Source organism: Struthio camelus, chromosome 19 (genome assembly GCF_040807025.1).
Source record: "Struthio camelus isolate bStrCam1 chromosome 19, bStrCam1.hap1, whole genome shotgun sequence".
In the NCBI taxonomy this organism is placed as follows: Eukaryota; Metazoa; Chordata; class Aves; order Struthioniformes; family Struthionidae; genus Struthio; species Struthio camelus.
This window is the reverse complement of record NC_090960.1, coordinates 5,307,681-5,327,660: the sequence shown is the minus strand read 5'-3', so window position 1 is coordinate 5,327,660 and position 19,980 is coordinate 5,307,681. Positions and strand designations below refer to the sequence as shown.

The following is a 19,980-nucleotide window of genomic DNA, read 5'->3' as shown; positions in this document are numbered from 1 at the left end:
TCTGCAGCTTCGAGTCAGCACTGAATAATATACCGCTAGCTGCTCTGAAGTGCAAGAGAATTGTTTGTTTGTGGGATTCCCCCATATATCTTGTGTAGACATTTACAGTCCTGGTCTTGTCACTGTGCCCACTTTCAGAACGTCTGTGCCTTGGGGCAGCTCCTTTGAGTGGTGGGAGGGACAAGCGCAATATTCTTGGCTTCAGCAAGGCTTCAGCTATTGAGACTCAAAGATTTTAGCATTGATCTGTATCAGGCTAGTCTTGTCGAAGCCTTCGGTGTGGTCCTGAAGACAAGCTGTGTCCCATCTACGTGACAAAATGTTGAAGCTGATTCTCATGGCATTCAAACATACTGTGTAATTAAGCCTCAAGTCCATCCATGTAAGGCAGCACAGGGACATCCCTTTGAGTTTTACCTTGATTCTGTATAGCAATCCAATTGCATGCCGTAAGTATACACTCTTGTTTGCAAGGTATAGCCTTACTAACTTAGCCTAGCAGCCATACTTTATAGATAGTGAGAGCAGCCCATTCAGATAGAAACACCTGCAACTGGGGTCACTGTACAGTAGTTTGTCACAGTGCAGAGCCAGCTGACAGTGTTACATTGTGTTCCTTAAACATTTTTCCTTTTTTTTTTTTTTTGGCCAAAAACAATAAGCTGTAAGTCTTGAAGCTTTGCTCAACTGTGAGAGTAGTACCTATTCAATCATATAATTAGAGGAAGGATACTTTTTACTTCAGGTTTTTCACTAGGTTTAAAGTTTAACTGTTGTGGTATAGTTCAGCAACCTAGCCCTGGAACATATACACTACTGTGTTTTTTATATATATATATGGAGGTTGTTAGTGGTGCAACTGTGACATCTGAGCTGTCACCTTTTGCCTCTCCGTTCTCAGCAGACTGAAATTCACCCTGGCAAACCCCGTCTCAAGCCGTTGTGCACTGACAAAGGGCAGGGAGCCAGTTGCCCTGGGTAGACACGCGTTCACTGTGCAGAAGACGATGGGTGCAGAAGTGCTGTAGTTACTATTCCACACAGGCAGTTGGAGCAGCGATCTTGCTATGCTACCCAACATCAGTCCCCATCTTGTTTAATACCTTGCCCTTAGCTAATTTATTCTGGCTTTGGAGAATGGAAGTTGGGAGGAAAGGGGAAGAATTTCATGCCATGTGAACAATGTATTCACGTTATGCTACAGGGCAGCAAATGTTGCACTTCAGTATGTTTAAATACTGGGATATTTTGAGAATTACTGTAAAATCTGTTGTGGGAGCCATTTGTTTTGCTTTGTTGCACAGTATTGTACTTACACTTTTTTGCATGATTATACATTTTAGTGCTTGTGCCTTTACTTCTCTGTTGTAAGAGCGCATTTTGTTTTCACATTTTATCTGCTGGTTTGGGGCACTTTTTGTATACAGTTTTTTCATTTGATCTTCATCCCTAGTTTTCATGTAATGTAAATGTGTATATATAATATAGATCACGTTTGTATTCATGTGCCTCTGAGATGTAAAAAAATCATTTTGTACAGTTTTTTTTAGAAGCACTAAATCATGTTCTAAATTACTTAGCAAATGAAATTTAACATAATTAGGAGTTCTTTGTCTTCTTTTAGAAATGTTGTGTCAGACGGCTGGTCTCTTTTGTAAGGCAATGTCACACACACACACTCCCCAAATCTATTGTTCTGGTATCATTATGAGACCAATTGTATCCTTTCGCCAGTTTCAATTAATTCAAAATGATGAAACAGCTAACTACATATTAAGGTCCTGATTTGACAATTATAGTTTTTGTTCACATTGGAGACGATTGGTTTCCTTTTTGTGCTTGAAACGGACATCAGACAAAAATCTCTCTTGACGAAGTTGGCTGTTTCAGGTTGACTTCAGTGCTGCGATTATCGTTGTGGGCGTGGGTGAGGATTTACTTTGCTCGTTGCAGTCGAAAGGGAGGTTGCAGTGCCAGTTGGTAGGCCCTCCTTGGAGAGGGCTAGGTGCTGGGGATTACTCCTGCTCCCTCCCTGGCTTCTGCGGCAGCTTTTCCTAAGGAAGGACCCTGCATCTGCCTGACTGGCAGTGAAAGGGGTCAGCAGCATGAAGGGTAACAGGGCTGGAATTTCCCGCAGAAATGATGCGTTATCCCTTAACTTCCTCTTGCAGACGTGATAAATGGGGGAGGGGGGAGGGTGTCTTGCTTTTCACCTGGGGCAGCAGCAGGATGAGCCCCTTCCCTTGGGGGCTGTAGCACAGCAGTCTGCAAGGGCCCTGGAGGCTGCTCCGTCCATCCGTAACTCTTCAGCCACCGGGAAGCTGGTCCTGGCAGCGTCCTTTGCTCCATCAAGCTCTTCTGGAGCTGCTGCTTTCATTTGTGGAGTGTTCACCCCCTCGTCTGGTCACAGGCTTGAACTGTTCCCTCTCTCGCGTCGCGTGGGTTATCAATACCTGCTGCGCCCCAGGACACCACGAGATAATAAACCAAGGCAGGTCACAAGAAAAAAAACATACATACATACATATGTATGTGTATATACATATATATCCCCTAAGAAACAAAACCCCAAAGTTTTGATCTATAAGATATGATGTGCCATTCTCATGGAGCAGTATTTTTAAAAAACAAATCTGCCGCCCACTTGACAGATTGTAAAGCTGCCGTAGAAGCAAGGAGGTGGGTTGGTTTGTTTGTTTGTTTGTTTGTTTGTTACTTCCAAGGCTGCTTGGTATGAAATTGAGCAAAGGCCGCTGACTCCATCGTTACTGAAAAACCTGAAAAAAGCAGGCAGCTAAAATGATTTGTGACTATTTTTAATCTTTCTGTAACTTACAACGCCAGTGAAGTGATGTCAGTATTGTTGTAACATGCCATCACACCGTTTTCTCTGTACTTTCTTGAAATACTTTACGGGGGACAACAAAGCTAAATCTCGCTAACGTGGATCCTTCCAGGTAGCTGAAGTGTTGTACAAACCCATATGTAAATAAACTATTTGCTCTCCCTGTATGACTACAAGGTTGTCTTTAGTGGGTGAGTGGTTCAAATTCCCTCTTTACTCCGAGCCCCTCGCATCGTAAATACGAATCGCCCTCAGGGTATGCCCGCGTGGCACGAGAGAGGTTTTTTGATATATATGCACTATTTTACATATACATATATACTATTTAAGGTTAACGCGCTTACCTCCGCACACGTTCTTCTTAGAGCGAAGGATACTGCTGTTCTCGCCCCGCCAGGCCCTGCTTGTAGTTTTAATTGAGTGGGATGAGGGAAAGTTTAATTAAGCTAAAGGCAAAGGAGGCGGCCGCGGTGCCCCGCTCACGGGGCCGGGGCCGCGGTGGGAGCCCGGCCGGCGCCGCGCCCCGAGGAGGCCGGCGCGCGCACGCACGCCTCGGCGGAGACTCTGAGGTAATTTTTTTTTGATTTTCGCCTGATCGAGCTGCCAGACCCGCTGGCCTCTTCTCTAGTCTTGGTTTTAACCACCGGCATGAAAAAAACCTAGTAAACGACCAGTTATTTATGTTAAAAGCTCCCTTGTGCGAGGCGAGCCTGGCAGGCACGGTGGCCTCGGGGGCAGCGTTGGCCGCACGGACGCGGCCACCGAAAAGGGGCGCTGGGGGCTTGGAAAAACGCTGCTGGGAGAGGAGCAGCCCCGCTCGTGACTGGCAGACACAGGGCCTCTTTGGGTCGCTCAACCTCGGTCTCTGTGAGATACGTGATATGTTATTTAAAATCTGGAGTGGGGTCTAAGCCGGGAAGCTCTGCCTCCGGCCGGGCTCAAAGGTGGGGGAAAGAGGGAATTTTGATCCGTTCGGGCTTCTCAGGGAAAGTATCTTTTTTTTTTTTTTTTAATATATTTTAGTGCTCTTGCTCATGACACAAAAACTGTTCTGATGGGGCTGTCAGCAGCTCCTAAACCTGGTGCCTACCTCTTGCCACGCTGCCCCGCGAGGTAGCCGGGCAGCTTCTCCCAGCGGGCACGGCCATCCCGGCCATGGCAAGGCACGATGAGCCACGAGCGACCCACCTGCGCCCCGTCCCCCCCCCAGCTGCCCCGTTTCCAGCCTCCTCCTGGCACTGAGGTGTGAGATACTCAGATTTGTAACAGCCGGCTCCAAGAAAACGCCCTGCGGCATACGCTGAACGGCTGCGCAGCAGAGCCCCGGCGCCGTTTAGCCCCCCAGTCTCACCGCAGGTCCGGCTAACGCGCTCTCCTGACCTACTACCCGCTGGCACGACAGAAAAGACACACTGGGAAAATAAATCAGCTCTTCCTCGGGGGGTGGGAATACATCGACACACTGCATCGCGCAGTCCGTCATCGTTTCTAACGAACAATGCTTTTCGGGCTGCGCCGCGGCCGCCCGGGACCCTCGGGCCGGTCCAGACGGAGGCCCCGAAGCTCAGCGGGCCCCCGGAGGTGATGGTCATCAGGCTCTCGTCCTTGGGGGGGACGAGGGAGGAGGGAGAGGTGTTGCGAAGCCAGGCAGGAAAGGGATCACAGGAGCTGTGACCCCAGGAAAGGCGGACGGCGGCACGGGGAGCCCTGGCACGGAGGAAGCGCGTCACGCGCGAGCCCCGACCGAGGACGCCGGCCGGCTCCTGCACGGCTCGTTCCATAACGTTTCTGTGAATCCCTGCTAGAGGTAGGGGTCTGGGATGTCCTGCGCCGCTCTAAGTGTGTTTGGCCCCACGTAATGCGGCAGGGAGTGCCCAAGCCTGCATGAAGCAGGGTAAATGTTGTCCTTGGAGCCAGCAGCTTTTACCAGGCTAAAAAGGGGTTAGAGCATATGCCTAGTAAATTGAAGATTGTCCCAGATGCACAACCCTAGCTATTTGGGTTAATGGTGATTTAAAAATAACTTTGCTGTGATAACGTCTAAGTATGCTTCTGTCACAGCGCGTAAACCCTTACTCCCCGGCGTTCAAATTCTCGAGCCTGAGCTTGCTAGCACACCTGCAGGGAAACCGGGGGTGAATTTGTTGATGCAATGCAATATAACGCCAGGGTTAAAACAGCACAGACCCAGGCAGCTTGAAGAAAAGACAGGAGAGCAGGGAAGGAGGAGCGAAGCGCTAGCTGTGCTGAGGGCTGAGCAGGGGTGCTGCACTAGAGCCGAGCGCGCAGGGCAGGCGGCTTTCTGCTAGGCGCGCGGGCAAAGCGTGCAGCGCCGCGCTTGCCGGTCCTCGGCGGCTCCCGGCGGGAGGCGAGTGCAGTGGAGCTTCCTCCCGGCAGAGGACGGCCGGGCTCTTCGCATCCGCTGCCCTGAGGAGGGCGGCGGAGCGGTGCCGGGGCCTGCCGATGAGGGGGCAGAGGGAGGTGGTTAAACACCAGCCACCTGAAATGCAAAGTCCAGGGCCGCAGCGGGTGCTGGGCACGGCTTAAAAACAACCCCGGCTTCCGCACCCCAACTAGCGCTTGTCATCCTGCCTCTTTAAGCTACGCTGGATCAGCTCTGAGGGTATCGGTCCGGTGTTGATGACTTCCCAGGCAAATGTAGCATCGCAAAATCAAAGACCTGGTTGGAAACATCCAGCATGATCTTTGTATCGTTTTTAACATTAAAAAAACGGGACTTACATTTAGGAAGGCAACTGTTTCTCTCCCGAGTGAGCCGGTCAGACCTCATGCGTCGTATTTATTTATGCAAGGAACACACTGCAAACGCAATATGCGTTCCCGTAATAAAGGTTGTGTAACTCAGACCTGATTAAACAGACAGCAGTGCCTAGTTTACAAATTCATAGGTGTAAAGTAAAGAGAGGGATGAAATTATGTCATCCTCGTAGTCTGCTCTCATTGCGCTTTGATTTGTTTTTTCCAGGAGGAATATAGTAAGCAAATAAATGCTAGATCACTTTCTGCAGACTGCCAATGGTTAAAAACTAGAAACCAAAATGGGGAATTTCAGTGCAAAGCTAAATAATGGTTCAAAACCACATCCTCCAAATTCTTCCCTGCTGCCCTAAAGCTAGTGGTGTTAAAAATGAGAGCTGATTCACTTCTTGGGTTTTTACCAAGCATTAGCCGTAAGACTAAATATTTGGTAGCTGGAAACCCAGAGGAGGAAACATTAATAATGTAGTATTGTATTTATGATTTATGCTATTATGATTTTACTATGTAAACAGAAGGCAACGGGATTGAAGTAAAATGTGAAACTTCAGCTTGAATATCAGGAAATACTTCCTGACACCAAACCCTGCTAGATGGCTGGACATCGTCCCCAGGGAAGGGGTGGGAACGCTACGGCTTGGAGCACGGATGGCGACGCGAGGCCACGTGCGTGCTGGGGCAGACGGAGCCCGTCGCTTTTCAGCAAGTACCAGACACTGGAGGGCACGGGGGCTGAGTGTATGAGCTCAGCAGCAGTCTCTTCTAACGCAAAATAGCCGAACCGTTTGTTTCCTTATGCACTTACGGTTTCATGTAGTGATGCACACACACTGTTGTCCCTAAAAACGTCTGCAGCTGGTAACAAGGGAAAGGGCGAACACAGAGTTCACGGGTACTTTTCCGTGGCCTCTTCTGAGGAGACCTGCGTGGGAGCTGTAAGGGGTCGCCGACACGCACGGCTTCCGCGGAAAACGGCTCCCGCAGATCCTGCGCTCGGGAGGCCGGGCCGGGCCGCGCTCCTCCCGCCCGGCAGGCGGTAGCAGCGCAGGCACCGAGGCGGCGGCGCGGGGCAACGGCAGCTTCCGGGTGAAAACGGCCCCGCCGCCGCCGCGGGCCGGCAGCCGCGGCCGCCTGGCTCTGCGGCGGGCGGGACGTTGCGCCAACGCGGGCGGGACGCGGGCGGCGCGTTGGCGCGGGCGGCTCGCTGCCTTCCACTGGCTGCGCGCGGCTGCTGCTAGCCCGTCAGGCGCGGTGGCCAAGTGGTAAGGCGTCGGTCTCGTAAACCGAAGATCGCGGGTTCGAACCCCGTCCGTGCCTGCCGAGGGAGCGCGGTGCGCTGGCCGCTCCGCGGCGGGGGCCCGCGGACGCCGCCTTCTTTGCTGCCCCTTTTTGCTTTGGGGCGCGGGCGAGCCGTCGGGGGCAGCGCCGGAGAGGGGGACGGCCGTGCCCTGCGCGGGGGGGGGGGTGCCCGGGAGCTGCCGCCCTGGCGGTCGTGGTGGGTCGGGGCGCCCCTGGGCCCAGCACGGCGGGGTGGACCCCTGGATCCCCTCCACGGACCCTGCTGGGTGGTCACAGAGCTGGTGGGGTGGCCGCGGTCCCTGTGGATCTCCGCCGTGGACCTGGTGGGGTGGCCACAGCCCCTGTGGATCTCCGCCATGGTTCGCGTGGATCTTTGCCATGTTCCCCATGAATTTCCACCACGGACCCTGTGGATTTTTGCCACGTTTCCCCGGGATCTCCAGCACGGACCCCGTGGATCTCCACCACGGACTCGACAGGGAGGCCACAGATGTGCTGGTGAGCCTGTGGGTCGCTGGTGCTGCATTAGCGCAGGCCGTGGTTTGGTGGCCACCAAGCCAGGCCCTGAGACGGGGCAGCTCGGCGCACCCCAGGGCACGCAGGGGCAGGGCCGTGCGGAGCCTCTCCTGGCCTCGCTGTGCCCTGATTTTTGACCATGCTCTGCCGTGAGTTGCGCTTGTTGTAAGGCAACGCCAAAATAATCTTTGCCCTAGGAGTTTCTCTTGCTCTGGAGGAGGCCAGACCCCATGTGTTCTGCTTAAGGATCGTTGTCTTGCGTGTAATGAATCATGGTTAAAATAAAACTAGCGTTTGCACTGCAGGGCTGTGGAGGAAGTGCTCAGCGAGCTGGAAAGGGATGAACTCCTCTTGCTGTTACCTTCGTTTGCAGGTGCTGGTTTTGATGTAGGTCTCACATACAGAGTCCTTAATTGGTAGAGAGAGGCCGGATCCTGGAACAAACAAACACAGCGATGAAAAGCTCCGTGCGGTTGCACCGTTTACGCCAGAACTGACCTCGACTGCTTGGTTCGTAATACATAAAGCTGTGCGAGGCTTTACACATGCGCGAGGGCGTTTCTGCTGGCTCCGGGTAGCATCCCTTTGATTATCGCTGCTTTCAGGCCATTTAAAATATGTAAAGAATAGAGTCAGTTCACTGCAAAATCGGAATAGCCAGATATATGGGAAGAGCTGAGGAGCCTCTTTGCAAAACTAGCTGCTTGCTCCGATGGGTAGAAAAATGTCTTCCTTACTGTTTAATGCGTCGCCCTTTGCCTGGGACTAACCGGGGGGAGGCGATGTGTCTGTCTCGGTCGGCGCTGGAAACGTGTGTGAGTGTGCGTGTCAGGTATTTTGGGAGGTTTGTGTGAAACAGTCACGCAGTATGTTATAGCAAGCCACCGAAAGTGCCATAATACGTTTTTGATGTAAGCACAGGAAATGCAGCGTAGAGCGCGTTCAGAAAAGCGTAGAGAGCGTTTCGCCTGGGAAGCGCAGCGCTGCCAAAAGCTCGGCAGCTTTGTGCGAGGCTGGTGAGGGAGCGAGTCCCCGCTCTGAACCACCCGCTTTGGACGGGGTTTGTCGGGCCGCGGTTTCTCACGTCGGGACGTCGGCCCCGCGTGCCGGGGGCGGCCCGGAAGCCGGCTGGCGGCTTCGGCGCAGAATTTCAGCCTTGTCCTTCGGCAAACCAGAGCAGCCGAGTGGCGCCCGCGCGCGCGCGTGTGTGCCGCCAACGCAGCACCGAGCGCCCGGGGTTTCGGTAAAGCCCTGGCATCGCGGTTCCTTGGGGCCGTAACCCATCCCGGCGGCTCACCCGGAGCTTCACTTCAGTCTCGGCAAAACTGGAGTATCCGCTCCTAACTCAGGGCCGTTTTGTCGGGAGTATCCGTCACAGGCTCGTTGCCCAGCACCTCGCGACAGGCGTTTGCTGCTGGATGCGGGTCCCTGCTCACCCCCGGAGTACGAGCTCTGCGGTCGCTTTGGTCGCTCAGGCGCGGCGAGGGCCGGGCTCTGCCAGCCTGAGCGGTGATGCTCTGATGTCCCGCTCGGCCACGGTCTCCTCCCGTGGGAGGGTGACCCCGTTGCCAGCCCCCCAGCCCGAAACCCTGCAGCTATTTGCAGACGAATCCTGTTGGCTGGCTTCATCGGTAGGAATGGCCGGCGGCTTTGCTCTGAGCGTCGCGTGGCAGCAGGTAAAGCACAGAAGGCTCGTTGCACCTGACGAGCTCCGGCTGGCTTAGCGCTGGGGCTGGCGCGTGAACCTGGCAGCAGGGCCGACGTGCGCCGAGCCTCCCGGAGCGGCACCGTGGCCGCCCTGGCTCGGGCGAGAGCAGAGCTCGCAGGCGGCGCGGGGCGGCAGAGCGAAGCCCTGCCGCGGGAGTTCGGGCTGGCCGCGTCCGGCCCGCGGGGCGCTCGGCCCGCGGTGTTTTGGGCACGAACTGTTGACCGTGCTGGGAATGGAGCGCTAGACCCCAGCTGGTGTGAAGGACCCGGGGTCCGTTCGCGCTGACGCGACCGTGTCCGCTGACTCCCGCGTGTGAGCAAAGTCCAGCCTAAAAAATAAAACGTAAGGAAAATGTCCTGCTCTTCAGACCTAAGCAGCGCTGGGCCTGCCCCTCGCTGGCACGGCCGCTGCTGGGGCTTTCCCTTCTCCTCGCTTGCCTTTGGGGGGTTTGATGTCCCTGCAGCGTCACCTTCCGTGGCAGCCCCCGGCGCTGCAGCGACAGGCTGAGCCTGTTCTCGCCCTTCCCCAAGTCCAGCCTCCTCTTCTCACTCCGTCAAGCAATAACTCTGATTTGGCCTGTTTTTAATAACTAAGACTCTGAAGTGCCGGTGAACTTTAATCAAGATAGATAGCAGCATTGGAAACAGTTTGCGGGGTGGGGGGGTTGTTTTTGTTTGTCGTGGACACAAGTCCTGACTTGTAGGTGTCCCATTTGAGTTGCTTTAAGAAACCTGAAGTTTTTTTTTCCAGAAAATACTGAGCAACCTCCCTCTGAATATGACTCCCCACTTAAATGAGGAGTTATTAAATGGGGATTAAAACGAGGCCCCTTTTGGTGGCCTAATAAGAAAAGCATTGCAACTAATATGCTTAAATGATCTATGATCTGTTACTGCGGAAAATCTTGGCCGTATTTCGATGTACAATATCCTGACCTGTCGTTCAGAATCCAAACGCCTTCGTGGCCCCCGTAAAATTCCTCTTAAAATGGATGTGAAGATGAATCAATTATAACAGCAGTATTCTTTGAATTGTGTAGTACGTGAACTTTCGGAGAGGCTGTCAGCAAACGCTTGCTTTTGAAAGGTAAGCAGCGAAGGGGGACTAAAAGCATGACGTGCTCTCTTCAGATTATAATAAGGTTGTCCGTGCCCTGCAGCTCTCCTGCCTGTCTGTCGCGTCCTCCCTAGGGTCAAGTGAAAAACGGCGCGTCCGCAAGCCCGGCGGAGCTCTGGGCCGATGTGCCGACAGGCGTGAGACTGTTCGAAAGCCTTGCCCAGACCCTGCTGCGGGCTGGGGTGTCCCGAAGGCAGCTCAGACCTGCTCGTGCAGTTGACAGTGCTGGCTCGCCTTCCCGGCTCTCTTGCTCCGCGAGTATCCCTCCGTGTGCCTGCAGACAGCTTTTTTTTAAAAAAAAAAAACAAAAAAAACAAAAAAAACCGCGACGACGGGGCCTGGCTGGCAGCGTGCTCCGTGCGCGCAGTACGAAACTGTGATACCGTCTCCTTGCAGATGAGACAACTAAACGTCTGAAGTGTTTTACAGAGCTGTGACTGGCGGGCGAGACCACCAACAGGCACCGGGGGAAGGCAGCGCTGCCGGACGGGGCAGGAGAACAGTGTTTGCAGTGTTGTCCGAATCCCGAATACACGGTTGAGTAAACTAACCCGTGAGTAAATAAACCCCAAACTGTGGAAATCTGCACATGGCTACAGCCCTGCGATTCCCATTTCCATGATGCTCAGAATTTAATGGACTGCTGAAGTTTGACCAAAAGGCATTTCTTGTGTCAAAATGAAAAATTACAGATCAAAAGGGTGACTTTGCAGACAAACATATCGATCTAAAGCCTGGGTGACACAGACTTCCTGGAAGAGAGCCCAGAAGCATGTCTGTGTTTAAAGTCAAATGGCTGTAGCCTTTTACCACTGATGAATAAAAAATGTTTTTGTCTGTGTGCCGAAGGCTCGAGCAGAAACAGAAATGACTCGATTTGTTCTGCTGGAGGAGCAGGTTCGTGTTTGTGAATAATAATCCATTGAATGCTGCAGTGTTTTTACAATACTAAGAAAAAAACTGATAGTCAAGTAGGAAATAAGAATTTGGAGAAAGGATTTTTTTCACCCCCTCGAAAGCTCTGTTTATGGCAACTTTGGGAAAGGCAAACCGAGTCCCCTTCGTCCGTGTCCGCGGGGCAGAGCGGCTGGCGTCCCCTTCCCTGGAGGTGTGAGGAGGGAGCAGCCGTGACGTTCCTCCAGGTGGGTCCCAGCTGCTTTTCTCTCTTGGCCCACGAGTAGCAAGCAGTCTAGCGGTCCCGTCCGGAGGCTGCCGCCCTCGCCTACGCGCGGGTGCCGAGGCGAAGCCCCGGCGTGCCTCCCGCAGCGCCGTCTGTGCACGAGCCCTGGGGCACTCGGGAGAGGGAGCTGGACGCGGGGCTGGCGCGGCGGGAGCGCCCAGCGCCGGCTGCCTCGCCTGGCCTGGGAAGGGCGAGCGCTGCCTGTTGAAACGGAGTAAAAAGTGGCACTGAAAGGCAGCGACTGCTGCTGTGACGCCCGGCAGATGCGAGCTGATGCTGCGGTCCGTACGTCCGTAACAGACTTGGGTTATGCAGGGGAAGGAGGAGTGGGGCGGGAGGGAGGCGAAGGGGAGGTTTAGAGTCGCGTCTCCTCCGCGGTCTGCTTCACCGCGGCCCTGCCTCTCTGCCCCTCGCTGGCCCTCTCTCTCTCAGGTGCTTGTGCTCGTTCCCGACTGTAATCGGAACGAAAGCAGCGGGGAGTCGGAGCCCGGCGCTGCACGGCTCGTGCGCCGGAGTGCTCCTGGTGCACGCGAGCGCCCGCTGACGTTTGCCGCTGAGTGACGATCCCTGCGGGTAAGCAAGCTGTTGCAGGATCAAGGCCAGTACCACGAGTATAGCTTTTACTTTGACCTGGGTGTAAACTGGAAATAGCTATATCTGAGCTGATGAAATCCCATGGCTGTAAAAGCAGCGTCACGAGAGCAGAGTCAGCCATTGGATTCACAGAGCTTCTGAACTGTTAGTCTTCATTTCTGAACAGAGAATTATTTCCTTTGCATTGAGCACCATACAGCCCCACTAGCTTGGAGATGATGGTGACAAAGCCAGGATTCAGAGTCCAGCCTGAGACAGCATGTCAGCAGTGGAAAAACCGACCACAAACTCCTTTGCCTTCGAGGTCTGCCGCTGTTGCCTGGCACCTAAAAGACACTGGGCCAAACTTGCCCCTGTGCTGTCAGCGCTGGTTCCTGCAGGGTGATGCTCACGGTGACTGTGGCCTGCCGTCTCGTCTGTGACAGCCGTACACCCAGCAGCGGCGCTGACTTGGCACAATCGTCTCCGTTAAAGAATTCAAACTGAGCACGAATTCAAGGCAAGGACAGCCTACCAAAGCATCCAGCACTGGCTGTCTTCGAAGAGGCCGTAATAAAATTACAGGGGAAGTTCAGGAACAAGGTTGAACGATCAGCCCGCGTTGCAAATATGTTTGAGGGTTTCTGGAGCCCCGGCCTGAAACGTTTGTATGTTGTTGCTGGGCGCTGCAGCCATCAGCTGAGCCCCGCACCGTCACAGGCGGGTGACGGCATCGTGCAGGTCGCGCTGTCACAGCCTTACTGGGGACGTGAGCACTGTGGGTCAGAATCGGTGAAATCCTTGTCCCTGTTTTCATGGGGGTTGTACCCAAGTCCAAGTCGCTTTAGGAAAAAGAAAGCAGAATGCAAGGGAGGCTTTCCTGGCGCAGCTGGGTTTAAAGCCTCCCTTCACACTGCCAGTGTGTAGAGGGTGGAAGGACAAATACTGTGGCAGCGTCTTTAATTTTCAGATGTGCAGTGCTGTGACCGCTGTCCCCTCTCAGCAGTGCCTGTGATGCCTTGGTGCCAGCGCAAGGTCTCTGCAGGGAGAAATGAATTCCCGCTCCGAGCCTGAGCCCGCTTCCTGTTAGCCTCTGCTTGAGCCGAATTCCTGACTCCTGTCCTTTCATCACTCTGGGCCCAACTTAAAGAGCACTTGCAAGCTACCAAATATAGAAGGCGCCCAGCATGTTTCACAACTGAAACTTGCAAGTGCTGGAGTGGATTTCATGGACTGAAGCCCCCCCCATGGAGGGAGCGTTCGAGTAAATAGTGTTAGTGCATTTGTTTAATCCCTGGGGATCACGGAGCGTAGGCTTCAAGGGGGCTAAGGGGATTTCCCCATTGACAGCTGCTCCTCTGTGCACAAGCACACACAACTTTGTGAAATGCAACTTGTTCGGCCACAAAGAATTTAAACTGCATGCGGCACGGTGCATAACACGACCGTTGTTTCCACATCTGGTTGCGCATATCTGTCTCCCCCAGTAATTGTCTCTAATAGACACAATTGGGGATGAGGTAGTTGTACTAAGAAGAGACATAGCTCTGTGTTTGAACAGGAAGCCATTATTTCTAAGCTTAATCATAGCTCATTAGTCCCTTGATTTTTTTTTTTTCCTCCCTCCTTTCTCCCGTACGCACACGCATGCTGTAAGCGTGAAGTCGCCCGTTTGCGGCAGGGCCACGCTGCACGCACGTAGCGGCCGTTTGCCAGAGGTGCTTTGGCTGGACAGAGCCGTGGCCAGCGAGCCAGGCCATGCCTGAGCTGCAAACGGAGGCCCTAGCTCGGCGGAGTTACGTGGGTGCTCAGCGCTGAGCACCCAGGACACAGTAAAGCTCTCAGGTGGGCTGGCGTTTCTATAAAGCCTTAACAGACTCGGTCTGATTCGGGGCTGACTGTATTATCTGCAATTAATGAGAATTTTGACACGGGCTGCAGTGGGGTAAAGCTGACACCTGGGTCAGTTTGACAGAGCTGGAGTTAATGCCGCTGAGCACAGGAGAGAGCTGCTCGTGCGCTACCGCTGCTCCGCGTTCCTGCAGAGGCGCGTGGGGTCAGGCCTGCTCCTTGCGGTACACCGTATTTGCACTTTTTTGAGTTTTGGATTGTAGACTTGCTACTCCTGTTGTTCTCATAAGACAGATCTGATTCTGGGACTCTGGCATGGATTCATATTTTCAGGTGAAGACCAGCAAATTTCATCATATTCAGAATCTTCCAGCAGTGGGGTTTGAATTATTTATCTCGCTGATCAGTGTGTCCAAGTTTAACTACTTTGACAATCCTGTCTCTGTGTCAACAAGGTCTGATGCTGAAATACCAAGCTCTTGGCTACAAGCCATGCTTGCTTACATGCTGCTTAATACCACGTGCTGGAAAGTTAACAAATCGATGGCTCTACTTGCGGAGAAAAGTATTGCTCAGCATGAGCGTAGGCAGCAGCACGAAAGAACAAACTCGGATTAATGCAGCAAGACCAAACTACCTCCGCGGGGCCTGGGTGCGTCCCAGCTGCGATATGCGCTCCGCTCTCTCGCTCGCTTTGCATCACAGAAACTCCCTCCAGACTTCAGAGGTGTCACACCGGTCTTCCACTTTGTGAAGCCTTTGTGAAGACCTAAAAAGAGGCTCCTACATCTGGCGCATGGATCTTGTAAAAATGTTTGCTTTTTTCCAAACATGGCTATTTTCAGTAGTGATAGCATCTATTGTTCCATAGTTATTGTTCTGGGCTATTGTTGGTCTAGTGTTATTAATATATTAGCCTTTTGGCTGCCAAACTGCTTCAAACAAACTGCTTATGTTTATTTTTAGACTCGTGCAAGTTGTGATGCTTTACAACTTGATACGCTTGTGATTACATCTGAAGTGAATGCAGAGCTAATCTTCTTCCCAGCTCCCATCCAGAGAGGGAGCCATGCATTCCCAGCGCACGGGTTCTGCGCGCCTTGCAGAGCAGCCAGCAGGTATTCGTGAGAGGAGATGAAGTCCAAAGACCTGACCTTCTCAGGTACGGAAGTACCTCCAGCCAAGGGGAGACTTGCCTGCAATGTGCTTTATCCTGTGACCGCCGAAGGATCGCCGCTGCCGTCAGTGGAAGTGGGCGCAGGCTGGACCGTCTGGCGGCTGAGCACATCTCAGAGGATTGGGTTCCTTGCATAAGAGCGTCTGCTGGACTAAAATTTTTGCATGCAAGTTTTGCCCCGCTCTCATGGAACTTAAGAGACGCTTGACATCAGTACCGGTGGGGGCGAGATGAAGACGAGGCCACATGTATGAGGCTGCTGAAAACAGCAAATTAAACAGTTGGTCAGACGATCAGCTAAGCGCTATGCTGTCAGCTTAACTAGGAAGAAACTTATTCATTCCCTGGTTTGCTCTCTTCCTTCCATACGTCTAGGTACATAATCCGCTATGAGTTTTTGTGCTAAACATTGGTCTGTGTTGTTATGAGCAGCTTTTTGATACAGCTGAGGAAGCGCATATTAACCAAAAAAACCAGCATGCTGATACGAGAATAAGTAGTTGGCGGATGTAACCTGCAGTCTCTCCAAATAGCAGTCTAATCATTTTCCAAAAGCTGGTGAAGACTTTTCTCGTTCAACCCAAGCGATTTGTACAGCATCCATGCCTGTCATCCGAGAAAAGGCTGGTGTCTTTTGCACCGTTCTTGGACTCTTCATTTCTACCAGTACTCACTGGGCATCATCACTGTAGAACACGTTACTGCCATCCAAGATGGTCAAGAAATGCTTCATTTCAGTACCTCTCTTCAGGACATCTTACTTCCAAAATGCTCATACAAGCTATTCCCTCTTGCAGACCTGTCTGCCCATGGTCCATGATTCACTTTGCATTTTACTGTCTGTTTTAAACAACATGTTCCTTGGCTCCAAATACTCATCAGGCTCCCGGCCAAGGAACACTTTCTTCTGTGAGGAGGATTGCTTTGCAGTGTTAATCGAAAGGAGCAGTTAGACGACAGGATGAGCTAAGTCCTCTGTGTCCCATTCCGGCCGTGCAAGCCACCTAGGAGTCACCTGCTACAGCCATAACGGTGCTGGCACCATAAAGCTCTGAGCGCTCGAAGGCCTCTACTGCAATCGCTGTACACGTGGCTGTTGCACATGATTTCTGTATGGATACAGGAAAACAATCCAGCATAGACACCCGGGATATGCGCTTGTGCTGCTGAACCCAAACATGTAAAAGGTGAATAGTTTGGATACTGTTGTTGTTGTTGTCTTTATCTCCTGAAGCCCAATTTGGAGCTTGTTGCTGGCCCGAGGTTTTCATACTTGGTGCAGAAGATCTGACCCATGCCTTGGTGATCCTGCTCCATCACGTGAGCTCATGCTGGTCTGCATCTCTGGTGGGTCTGCCGCTCGAGTCGCCAGGGAACGTGACTGTGGTTGCTGACATCTCCGCAGGAACGGCGAGAGAGAGTCCTTTGCAGCACAAAGCCGTTCAAGCCATCCCGTGCGTCTCTGGTGGCTCCACCGTGCTGCCTCTCGAGGGGCTGGTCAGCGCTGCGATACCACGCCAGAGCAGGCTGCGCCTGGGGACAGTCGCGCAAAGGGGCTGGAGCTCGGTGGGCTTTGTCCCCTTTCCCTCCCAGTTTGGCATCCTGAGGATCTGTTGCAAAGACTAAAGGGAGGTGCAGTAGGTGTCCAGCCCCATCTGATCTGCGGGCAGGGCCCCCACATGCTGGGTTGGTATCTAAGGACTTTGAAAGTCGTAGTCCAAAAAGTCGCTAAGCTCAGAAACAGGAGGCAGCTGAGGATGCGGAGAGGAATAACGTAAGGCCGATAAGTAGGAATAACGTAAATTATCTTGACCACGGCGTTTCAGCTGCCCCTTCTGGCTTCACCTCACGTTCCGGAGGGCCTTGCGACGGTTTCTGAAAGCATTTTCCTAACTGAGAGCCGGTATAAATGAATGAGTCCTTACAACAGCTTTACGGCCTGCGCGGCCTGTACAGGAAGAGCCCGCGCGCAGGTTTCCCCAGGAACAGGCAGACGTTCACCCCGGCGGCGTCCTCTGCCCTCGCCGCGACGTGGGCACAGGCCAGCGCGGCTGCTCTGCGGCTCGCGGGAGAGGGCTGCGCGGGGGGAGCCCGGCGGCCGGGGGGGGGGGGGGGGGGGGGCTGCCGGCTCTGCGCATTGAGGGTCGGGGGGCTGCGCCGGGCCCGCTGCCCCCCCCAGCCCCGGCGCGGCCGCCAGGGGGCGCCCTCCGCCCGCGGCCGCGGGGCGCTGCGCGGCGCTGCGCGGCTGCCCCGGCGGAGCCGCCGCCGGCAGGAGCGCGGCGGCAAAAAAAAAAAAACGAAAAAAAAAAAAAACCCAACGAAAAAAACCCAACAAAATAAAAGGTGGGGTGGGGGGGGGGGGGAAGGCAAATTGCTGCGGAGCGGGCGGCGGCGGCAGCGCGCTTCCTGCCGTGTGCGGGCCGGATGGGCCGGCGGGGAGGGCAGGGGGTGGGGAGGGCCGCCGGGCAGAGCCTCCAAATTTGCCGAGCCGGGTTGCGGCGGGAGCTGCCCGGCGCAGGGGAGGGGACTGGCCGCTTCCTTAAACGGCGCGGGAGCGGCGGAGCGGGCCGCGCCGCCCCGACCCCAACACGTGGAGCAAACTTTCGAGGGATGTGAGCCTGCGCCCGGAGAGCAGCTCCGCCGCCGCCGCCGGCCGCCACCAGCTCGCCTCTTTCTGGTTTGATGCTTCCTGGGTGTTTTTCTTTCTTTCTTTCTTTCTTTTTTTTTTTTTGTATTTGCTACTTTGGGGTGTTTTTCTCTCTTTTTCTTTTTTTTCCCCTCCCTTCTCCCTCCCCCCCCCCCCACCGCTTCTCCTCTTCTGCTTGTTGGGTTGGGACTTTTCAAGCACGCCGAGGCAAACGCAGCGTTTGAAAAACCGAGAGAAATGTTGCAATGTCCCTTGTGGCACGGATTTTTTTTTTCTTTTTTTTTTTTTTCTCTTGCCTTTTGCAAGGGCAAAGAGGAAGGGTGGAAAAAAAGCCCTCAACGTGATCAATACCAGCTTAAATATCCGTCTGCTGGCGACTCGGCTGGGGGGGGGGGGAGGAAGGAAAGGGGCACCATGAGCCCCCCCCCCGCTCAGTTGCAGCTCCAGTGCGAGCCCTGCCCGGGCGCAGTCCCGCAGCCCGGCGGGCAGGGGACGGGAGGGGGCCGCAGGGTCCCCTCCTCGTTCAGATCAGGTAACGGAGGGGCTCGGGGTGGGGTTTGGGGTTTTTTTTTTCTTTCCTTTTTTTTTTTTTTTTTGTTTTTGGCTGTTTGAACCGCCTGGGGCTGCTCCCCCCCCCCCCCCCCCCCGCCCGCAGGAGCGGGCTCGGCGGTGCCGAGTCACGGTGCGCTGCGGCGCCCGGCCCGGGGCTGCGGGCGGCGGCCGGGGCTGCGGGGGCTGCGGGGGCCGGAGCCTCCCCCCGCCGCCGGCCGGGCCGGCTCGCAAGTTTGGGGAGGGGGCGGCGCGGATCGGCGTCTCCCCGCGGCCGGGGCGCTGCTGCGGAGCGGGGGGCGCTTCCCCCGGGGGGGGGGGCGGCGCGGAGGAGGGGGGGGGGCTGTGCGCTTTGGGTGGGCACCGGCCAGCGAAAGGAGCGAAATTAAAAAAAAAAAAAAAAAAAAGGGGGGGGGCAATCCAGTCTCACAGCCGGCGACTGATCGGGCGCGTTGAGGGCTGGGTCTTTGCGGGCGAGATGAGAGGTTCGTGTCTTCAACTGGCCTACAAAGTCCCAGTCCTCGGCGCCCAGGAGCTGCCGGGACGGCGCCGCTCCGCCGGGCGCCGCGGGGTCCGGTCCGGTCGGGTCCGGGTCGGGTCCGGGTCGGGTCCGGTCCGGCCCGGCCGCCGGCTCGCCTCTCCGCCGCCCGCGCTGCCCCGCGCCGCGGCCGCAGGACGGAGCCGCCTCTCCGCCAGCCCCCAGCGCCTTTTTCTCCCCGCTCCGAGCGGGCTCCGCGGCCGCGCAGCGCCCGGGGTGCGCTCCTGCGGGGCCCGGCGCATCCTCCTCTCCCAGCTTTCCCTTGCAGAAAACGCCTCCGATTTGTGTGTGGTTTTTTTTTTTTTTTTCCTTTTTTTAATAAACCCACGCGTATACAAAGTGGCCTGGCGCCCCGTAATTCCCTCCTCGCTAACTTCGGTGCTTGTTCCCCCTCGCCCTTCCCGTGCGCCTTACTATCTGTCTGTCTTTGATTTCGGTTCGGCACGCTGCACTTCGGGAGACTTTGGTCTGTGCGCCTCTTTCAGGCACGGTATTTCGCACGTATACGCAACTGTGCGTGCGTGTGTATCGGTTCTTGCTTATATAACGTTGTACTTACAACTGTGCCCGGCTGCGTTACGTTACGTTGCTTGTTAAGTTCTTGCACGAGAGTTATTTGGAGGGTCCTCATAATTTTTTCATGTGTGGATGTTCTTACTTCTCCCTTGTGCAGTCAAGGATATTGATCTAGCGAAAGAGGATGAGTGGCAGCAGTGTTCTCATGGAAAAGTTCTATAAAACGGAAAACGGTACTCTTCCGATGTGTTTTTTGAGCCGCTTAGTGTTTAATTATATCTCTGCTCTGGGACTGTGCAGGACTCCACGTTGCGTACGTGTGTACACAGGCATATGCGCGCACGGAGCCACAACTTTGGAGCCCCATTTCCGTGAGATTTTTGAAACGCTGTTTTCTGTTCTGCATGCTGTAGAATTTGCCCGTTAAAAGAAAAATGAATATTTACTTAGTGTTTCGCAATTGGGAAAGATTTGCAAACAATATTGCACGTCTCCGCATACTGGTTTTTCTCCTTCGGCCCTCTAGATCGCACCGTTTGTGCGCAGCTTACTGCAGCGTGCTGGTGTTAGTGGTTGTAGCTCGGCGAGGCATCGGGGCGTATGGCCCTCGCTGTATCAGAATTATTTCCTGTGTGCACGTATTTCAGGCGCCCGTTTGACTTCGGGGGCGGCCGGCTCGCTCGGCTC

General features: G+C 54.4%; 1 long non-coding RNA gene and 1 other non-coding gene across 2 annotated transcripts; one reads left to right on the top strand and one right to left on the bottom strand.

The window, feature by feature from the left end:
• Positions 1 to 2,683: 2,683 nt before the first annotated feature.
• Positions 2,684 to 6,757, bottom strand: LOC104146742 (uncharacterized). Its single transcript, XR_694753.2, has 2 exons — positions 6,429 to 6,757; positions 2,684 to 2,777 (listed from the first exon to the last, which is right to left on the bottom strand). It is a non-coding gene; the product is annotated as an uncharacterized lncRNA (long non-coding RNA).
• A 111-nt stretch (positions 6,758 to 6,868) lies between these two features.
• On the top strand, positions 6,869 to 6,940 carry TRNAT-CGU (transfer RNA threonine (anticodon CGU)). Its single transcript has one exon. It is a non-coding gene; the product is annotated as a tRNA-Thr (tRNA).
• Positions 6,941 to 19,980: the final 13,040 nt, after the last annotated feature.